This window comes from Pezoporus wallicus, unplaced genomic scaffold (assembly GCF_028554395.1).
Source record: "Pezoporus wallicus isolate ANWC-B61680 ecotype Strahan unplaced genomic scaffold, APGP_CSIRO_Pwel_v1 contig_8542, whole genome shotgun sequence".
NCBI lineage: Eukaryota > Metazoa > Chordata > Aves > Psittaciformes > Psittacidae > Pezoporus > Pezoporus wallicus.
The window spans coordinates 2,018,854-2,027,349 of NW_026640148.1; the positions used below are offsets into that span (position 1 = coordinate 2,018,854).

The 8,496-nt window shown below is 47.1% G+C and overlaps 1 long non-coding RNA gene across 1 annotated transcript; it reads left to right on the forward strand.

The window, feature by feature from the left end:
• Positions 1–2,810: 2,810 nt before the first annotated feature.
• LOC130603734 (uncharacterized) lies at positions 2,811–6,602 on the forward strand. Its single transcript, XR_008973260.1, has 3 exons — positions 2,811–3,322; positions 4,387–4,545; positions 5,554–6,602. It is a non-coding gene; the product is annotated as an uncharacterized LOC130603734 (long non-coding RNA).
• The last annotated feature ends 1,894 nt before the right edge of the window (positions 6,603–8,496 follow it).

Sequence of the window (8,496 nt, forward strand, 5' to 3'; positions counted from 1 at the left end):
AGATGAGTGTGGGGAGAAACTGTGTGGGGCACTCAGGCTGGGAGAGCATTCAGGTTGCCATTGCCTCTGGTTGTGCTCAGGCCTCAGCTGTGTCAGCTCCTCAAGGAGGGCAAGGAGAGGCTGGGTGTGAAGAGGAAAGGCTGCACGAAACCTATTTATTTCCATAGGACCAACATCTTCTGCAACAGAAGTCGTGGTCGGCCAGAATCAGCCCTGGCAAGAGGAAAGGTGGAAAAGGACTGGCAATCAGTGCCATTAGAGCCAGGCTCCCTCCGTGCTGGTCATCTGGATGTGATGGCAGTGCTGCAATGCCCCCATGCTCAAGGAAGACAGGCAGAAGAGCCTGAGTCTGTGCTGGAGATGTGCATGGGATGATGCTCCATCCCTGGCAGTGTTCAAGGCCAGATTGGTTGGGACTTGGAGCAACCTGCTTTAGTGGAAGGTGTCCCTGCCCATGACAGGGGGTTGGAACTGGATGAGCTTTAAGGTCACTTCCAACACAAACCAGTCCATGATTCTATGGTTGTATCTGACACCAGCTCTGATGCTTGCTAGACTCCCAAGCCTAACCTGCAGTAATCGGTAAATGGAGGCTCAGCAGAGTAGGACATTGCCCTTAATGTATTGCATCCCAACGGATGTTGCCACTAACGCAATCACAGCCAGTATCTACTCTGGGCTGTTTAACAGCAGAAATTAATGTCTATCTCGCCTTGGCTTCACGTGGCATGCACAGGGGGACTGTTCCTTATTAGCACTTGCAGTCATTGGCAAGAGCTGCTGGAACAGAGGTTGAGCTCCAACTGCTATTCCTGCCTGTCCTCCTCCACTTGTGCTTGTATCTTTCTCAAGCTCATTTCTGTTGGGCTGAAATTTTCCATGCTTCATCTTAGCCCAGTGACACGTTTTTGCTGAAGGTATTGGCCATGCTGGTTGGAGTCCTCTTTGTGGAGCTCCTTGCTAATCTCTGCCCCACAGTGAACATCCATCTTTCATGTCTGAGGAGGTGTCAGGCTGCAGAAAATCTTTAGAGGATGGATTCTGATTTATTTACTTGTTTATTTATTTGGAAAAGTGACTTAAAAGTTTACATTTCAGTCAACTGGAACTTAAAAGGAAATCTTTTATTTAGCTCTCTCCCAGTGGAAAACTGGGCAGCTCTGGCAAAATTCAAGTTTTTCCATGGAACATTCAGATTTTGTGAAAACTACATTTTCTACTGAAATAAAAAAGAAAAAATTATTTTGATCAGAAGTTTTTGATCTGCTCTGCTTTTGAAGGATGATTCAAAAACATAAAGGCAAAAATCTCCCCTTCCAATGTCTAATATAGCAACTATTTTTTTTCAGCATTACTTCAATTCCATCTCCTTAGCAAGGAGGATAGAAAAATTATTCAGCTTAAGGAAAAGCATTTTATCAGTTAGAAAGTTGTGGAAATTTAAAACGGGTATCTTAGTGCAGTGTTGGATTTGCCGCTTGCCTTTCTTCCTATCTGGGTCGAGGATGCCAGGCTTTAAAACCCAGTGTTAACTCAGTTAAAGGTATCTCTGGTCAGATGTTTTTGGTTGTTGGTGTTGGATCCTTTTTTAAGAACAGCTGGAATACAGAAAGATCTGTTTAGGTCTGAGGGACTAAAACTTACTTCTGGGAACTGGGCAACTTCATTCAAGGTGATTCTGTAACAGCAGTTCCAGGGCTGGATTTGTTATTTGTGGGAGTCTTGTGTTTTAATACGTGTTTTTCCCCTGTATTTTCAAACTTAAAGATTGTTTTCCTTAGACAGCCACCTTTTCCTTAGAAAATAGGATAACTAAATACTAAGCTTAACTAATTACATCTTCAAAAGTTAGCAAGCTCCAGTTCAAGAGTTAATGGCATCACAAAGTTAATACATGGTCACCACAAGCAGGTATCAATCTGGTATTTTCAGGCCAGCACATACATGTACAGAACTGGGGAGGTCTCTGCAGTGAACATGAAATAGTTCCCTGAAAGCACAATGCATTCAATGTGGCTGATTTGCCAAGTGCCCAGAATACATCACAGTGGATGACTTGATTTGAAACATTAGAATAGGTGATAAGAAAGTCATGCTATAGAATCTTTTATATATGTTTCAAACAACTCCTACTTAAAGGAGGGGGGGGAATCTTTATAATTAACATGACAGATAAGAGCAACAGTGGCACTTTAAATAAATGCAGTGTATTTGATTTTTGAAGTAGAGTTTAAGATTCTGGGGATGTGTTCAAGAGAGGAAAAACTATGTGCTCAGTATTGAAAATGAAGAGATGCTATAGATCACCTTTCAAACTGAGCTCCCTCACAGAACTTCTCTGTTCTCAACCTTCAGCAGAGGGCCTCCTAGGAAACAAGTGGGGCTAATTAAAAGAGAGCTGACAAAAGGGGGGCCCTACAAGGGAAGGTTTAACGGAGGCTTCTTTTCCATGCCATTGCCATGCAAGGAGAAGGCATCCAAGATCCAGCTATGGTGGAAGTGACTCTTGAGGAATGCCACGTCCTTGCAGATTTTAAAATGAAATGCAGGGCTGATGATGGCTTAGGTGTTAGTCGTAATGGACGTTATGTTAGTCATTGGATGGAGACTTAATAGCCAGTTCAGTGAAGAGTTTCACTTAGTTTTTGGATGGGTGGTCCTAGGTCCCATGCTGAGCTAAATTCTATGGCTCCTCTAAAGGTATGTAGGCTAGAGGTGGATGGCTGTACAGCAGAAAGGGTGAATGAGTATTTGCAACCTGCTCTAGTGGAATGTGTCCCTGCCCATTTGGAACTGGATGAGCTTTAAGGTCCCTTCCAACCCAAACCAGTCTGGGATTCTCCAATTTCCCACCAGCACTTTTCCCTGCAGAGCCCATCACCAGGGTGAATTAAAAATTCCAGATTTCTGGAGCGCACTCTTGTCATTTCATAGCTGCTGCTCAGGCAAAGCTGGTATTAATTCAGGAAGAGTCTCCCCGAGCAAGAACTCTCCAGAGTCCAAAATATTTTGCAGACAGTAAATACAGGAATTATTCACCTACCACAGAACAGCATCAGCCTCTGGGTGGAATGCAGGAGCTGGTTAACAGTGCGCAGAAACACTTCCCCCCAGGTTTGGACAGGAGTTGGAGGTTTGTGTGTGCCCAATTGAAACTGCAACTGAAAGCAATGGGTCCCTCCCTTGGTCCTGGAGGGGTGAGCACCAGCTACCTGGGTACCTCACCACTTCCTCTGGGATGCCAGGAGGCTTTTCTGGAGCTCGTCCATCTGACCCAGTCCTCCACATGAGATCTGGCAAGATAATCGCTCCAAGTGTCTGGGTAAGTACTGTAAAATGCTTCAAATAAGTGAATAGAAATCATCTGCTTCATAAATGCCAAGGGCTTTCAACATGTCGTTTCTTGGTAAACAAAGAATTTCAGCACGACAATATCTTAGTATGTTATTGGCCATATTTGTTCCCTCGTGTGTACTGAAGAGAGTGTGAGCAGAGCTGCTCAGCTATTCCCTACGCTGAGCTTCAGTTGGGAGCTTTGCTCCCTGCTGCAATGGAGATGAGGGGGCTGACCTGGGACAGACTGCTCTGCCCCAGTGCCCTAACCTCCTGTTTCTTTGGTGGTGAAGGGCAGGTGGGAGTTCTGCTCGTGCTCGGTTTTGCACAGAATGCTGTGATTAGGGAACAAAAACCCAAACAAAACACGTACTCCTTTTTGCGGACATCAGAATGCAATGAAAATGTGTGTGCTCGCCCCCCAGCTAAATTGATTACATCTGGTGGCATGAAAAAAAATAGCCAAAATGTCAGACTGAGTCACACAGCCCCCTTGGGTGGTTATATTTATTTCAGGGTTGGAGCACTCATCAAAACAATTTATCCTTGGCTCTCCCTCTCAGCCTTCCCATCTCTGGGCTTACAAACTCTTCTCTCTTCCCTAACACTTGTAGTTAGCCCCAAGCCTCCTCTTTCCCCCAGTCCTTCCTTTTTCTTGTTTCCTATCTCCGTGTCCTATGGCCTGGCTCCATCCCCTCCTTCCCCTTTGCTACATCAGCCCCAGCAAACCCTGGAGCTGCAGGTCTCCCCTGGGGATAGCATGGGAAGCTGGAGCACAGACAAGGCTTTGATGTTCTAATGCTGGATCACCTCTTGAGTGTCTTGTTTCACCTCACTTGGGGTGAAAGGAGATGGTAAATGTGTCAGTGAGCTCCCTGTGCGGTTTCCATCATTGCTGTGATGGTGGGACCCTGCCTGCTGGGGCGGCCGCAGCTCCAACTCCAGCCTCATCTGCTCATCCTTGGCTGCCCTGACCTCCTGCGGTGGTAGAGGTGGAGCTGTTGGCTCTCTTTGGGAGGGTTATTTTCTGGTCCTGTGTTTTCCCTCTGGCAGGGAGCAGCACCAGAAGCATCTGCAGGGTAAGAAGAGTGTGCTCCAAGAACATAAAACCCCCTTTCCATCTTTCTCCCGAACCTCAGCCTCATACCCAGCTCCAAGGAGAATGGCCACCTTCTGCCTGCAGCCCTGGGGACACCCTGTACACCTCAGTCTGTCAGTCCTGTTGGGATCTGCTGCCAGGTTCTGCCTGCTCTCATGTGTTACACTAACCACAGCTGCAGAAGACCAAGCACTCTGGGATCCTCATGGGTGGAAATGGCAGCAGAAATGCATTTCTCTGTTTTGTCTCTATGATGATGAAAGGTCCTGGTCTGGCAGGAGCCAGGACCAAAGCCCTTTGTTGCTCTTTCTCTGGAGCTGGAGGATTACCCTGCCCAGAAATACCCCCTTGCATTCTTCACTCTTGTGCAGGGATCAATGGCAGATGAGGAAGACACGTTTACCCTCCACTGTCTTGGCTGGGAGAGGACATGAGAAGCTCGTGGCACCACTGCCTCTGAGCTTGATGTGCTCTGTCCCATCCGTGGTGCCTCCTGCTCCCAGCCTGGGCAGCAGGCTCCTGTTGCACCGCACGCCACACTTGTCTCCTGTGGTAAATTGAGAGCCCCAGGGGATCTGGTATTGTGCTTTTATTTTTCCCCAGGTATTTTTGTCTATGAACCACAGAAAACTGAATAGCAGGAAATGAAGTGCAGATTGGGAACATGGTTGAGTACACTTTCTAAAATAAAACATTGGGGGGAGGGAGAGATTCTTTTACAACAGAAAATGAAGTGTGTTTACTCTTTATTGATGGAGTATTTAATTGTGGTGAGGCTTTGAGAGATGTTCCTGGTGGCACCTCAGGCTGTGCATTGTCTCGAAATGCCACTTGGTCTTTGGTACAAGCACCTTGCTGGGTCAAACTCACCTCTTTGTGTTGCAAGGGGATGTCAGGAATGTCTAGTGATCTCTGACATGCCGCAGTGCCAGGAGGACAAAGAACCCCACTGGTATCTTCTTAAAGTGGACTAGATACTAAAAGGACCTGAAGGTTTATGGAGTAGATGCATTTGACAGCAGAAAAGAAAGTCTCTGCCCAGTGACCCTGCCCAGTGTGCTTTGAAATTGGCTGGGCAGGCTTTACCCAAGCACTGGTTTTGGTCTCTGTGGTCTGTTCAGCCTTTAGACTCCATACAGAGCGCGCCAGCAAAGCAAGCCACACCAGAGAACATCTGCTGAGCTGGTGCAAGGTACGCACGCACCTGAGCTGGTGCTGAAGTGCCCTGCTGAGGAAGGCAGGGCAGCTCGGATGCTGTCCCCACGCTGCCGTGGCTGTGCTCTTTCTGGGCTGCTTCCTGGAGCTGACGTGCTGACCTCTGCACGGCATCACGTTGTGTCATGGAGCTGTGCCACCGAGCCTCGGAGCCTGCTCGGAGCTCTCTCTTGTGCCTCTTTCTTAAGCAGGGCAAATAGCACAAGGGAGTGCAGGGTGTGGAGATAAGGCTGTGACCTTTTAGATCATTCTGTTGCTTTACTACAAATGCTGATGGGTCCAGCCAGGCAGCTGGGTTCTTTTGTGAGATTAAATTAATCTCATTAATTCAAATGTCTAAAAGTAGCAGCCTTTAGTCAGCAGTGACCTGCACTGCTTCTTGTGCCGGGGGGTAGATCTTTAGAGTCCATCTCCCATTGCTGGAGCTGTCCTGCTGTCCCTGTGTTTCTGAATCACTGTCTGAAACATTGTGCTTTTGCGTTTGGTTTTTTGTCCAGTGAAGGATTATGAGGCTTCACAAGCAGAGAAGACCAAGATGCATGGAGTCTCCACGACAGGTCTGTGCACCTTTACATGGAGCATGGGTGCAACCAAGAGGTGTGTCCGTAATGAATTAAATGGGGCTGCGTTTGGGCATTTGTTTGGTCTCGGCTGTGTGAAGAGTCCAGAGAAGCTTTTAAGTACTTGCCAAAGTCAGTGAGAGGCAACCACCTTTCTTAAAGCTTGCTTGAATCAGATCCTAACTGTACAGAAATTGGACACAGCGGTTACTTTTTAGAGGGACTCATATTGATCATACAAATGTCTATGGAGCAAAACTGTTGTAAAGGAACACCAGGCAAGTGTCCCCATCCCAACCAGCCTTCGCCCTTTTCCAGCAGTGCCCATACAGGGAAAGCCATCATTCCCTTTAGCCATAAGAGCTGGTGATGCCGCACACCACTGTTGGAAATCATAGAATAGTTTGGGTTGGAAAGGACCTTAAGACCATGCAGTTCCAACCTCCTGCCATGAGCAGGGATGTTCAAGCCCTTCCCTCTGTCCCTAAAGCCATGGAGCATGTAGGGATGATCCAGGCCTCCTTGTCTCGTCTGTCTTACCTATCTATACCAAGACACTATTTCCAAAACTCCTGTCTTGACAATGCTTTAGCAGGGTCGAATGCCCCTTTATGCAGCCTCCAGATGGACCAGCCACCAGCCCAACAGAGGAGAGCTCATCTGCAAGGGAACTGCAAGTTCATTTGCCTTGCCTGGGGATAAAAGCCCTCTAGCAGCTTGTTGTGAGCTCCCATGAGGCAGGCCGAATCCTGCTGCATGGGAGTGGTATCCCTGTGCTGGCCAGCGCGCCAGCGGGAAGTGGAAGGGGGATTCAGACAGAGGAGAAATTCTAGAGGGGAGAATAGATGCAAGAAATTCCTAGGAATGTTACAAAAATCAACATCCCCCCCTCTGCTCCTTCCAAACCAACCCACCTAAAAAATGCCGTTTTGTGGGCTATTTTGGAAAGGAGTCCATGCCTGGGGAATTTTTGGCTGATGCTTATGGCTTTTAGAAGTTTCTGGGAGATCAGACGAATAGAAACAGGAACCAGATGGGACTTCTAGCTGCTGGAAAGAAAGGAAGAAAAAGGGGAGGAAAAAAACCCCATCCCTTGTTTAAAATGTGAAAAGCACTTGTTCACTTTTGGGGGAGTTTCCCCTTCACCCTGGATTTCTTATTTTAAAGTAATTTACCCCAGTTCCATCATATTCTCTTAGGACATTTATCTCTTTTGTTGTTGTTGCTAGGAATTCTTCTTTCTTTTGCAATAAATAACAGTTTATTCTTAGGAGAATTTAAGCCTTTGCCTTAGTAGATAAAAAGAAAGTCAGTGGTTGGTTTTGTTCTTGCAGCAGCTTCAACATCCCTTGGCCATTTTCTCTCTGTGTTTATCTCTGTGAGGCTGCAAAACATGAAAAAAGGCAGTGGTAGCCGAGAGTAGAGCTGGAGACAGCTCTGAGCTAGCAAAAGGGAGCACACACAGGTCCTGTTTAAGGTCATCAAAGGGAGAGTTGCACCATACTGGAACATACTATAGACCCAAACATGGGCCTCAGGTACATGGTGCCTGCAGTGACCCAACTTGTCAAGCATAGGGCTGTATTTGTGGTGTCTTGGCCGTTGGGTTTTGGGGTTGTGGATCCAGAAAACAGGCCTGGTCCAGACCCAGGCTCCATTTTATCAGACCTTGGCTCTGGAGCTGGTTCATCTCTGGAAAACATCCCAGAGGCTGAACAGGGCCAAGGAGCATTTTCCAGCTCCTGGGTCCAAGCTGGACTCTGTGCTGGGACTGGGCTCATTTGTGCTCCATCCTCCCAGTCAGTTCTTTCCAGGCTGGTGGGCAGCAGGGGACCGGTGCAGTGGGTACATCACACATTGCCATGCTCTGCTTGGAGAGCCATGGAATCTTATTCAATAGGTGGTAGGAAGAGGAAGCAAAGTAGATACCACCTTGTAGATAAAGATAGTAACTGGATATTACCATACTTGTAAGCTTTGCCACTAATCTTCTGTTCCAGCTTCTGCTCCTAACGAATTCTTTTAATGGTTAATTAGGGTTGTGTTGTGTTTGGTTTTAGCATCCAGTTTTCCAGTCATTTACTGCTTCCTGGTAAAAATGCACTCTTCCCGGGTTCCTATCTTGTTTTATAGCCTTCCTTTTCTTGATAATCGTTTCATATTATTTCTTGTGCCCTCTAATCTGAAGCCATTCCCAGGACAGGGTCATCAGCACAAGGCAGTGACCCTTGATAAACCTTCACCCACGGTTTGTAAGTTAGCATGAGAGGAAATCCATCCCTGGGACTT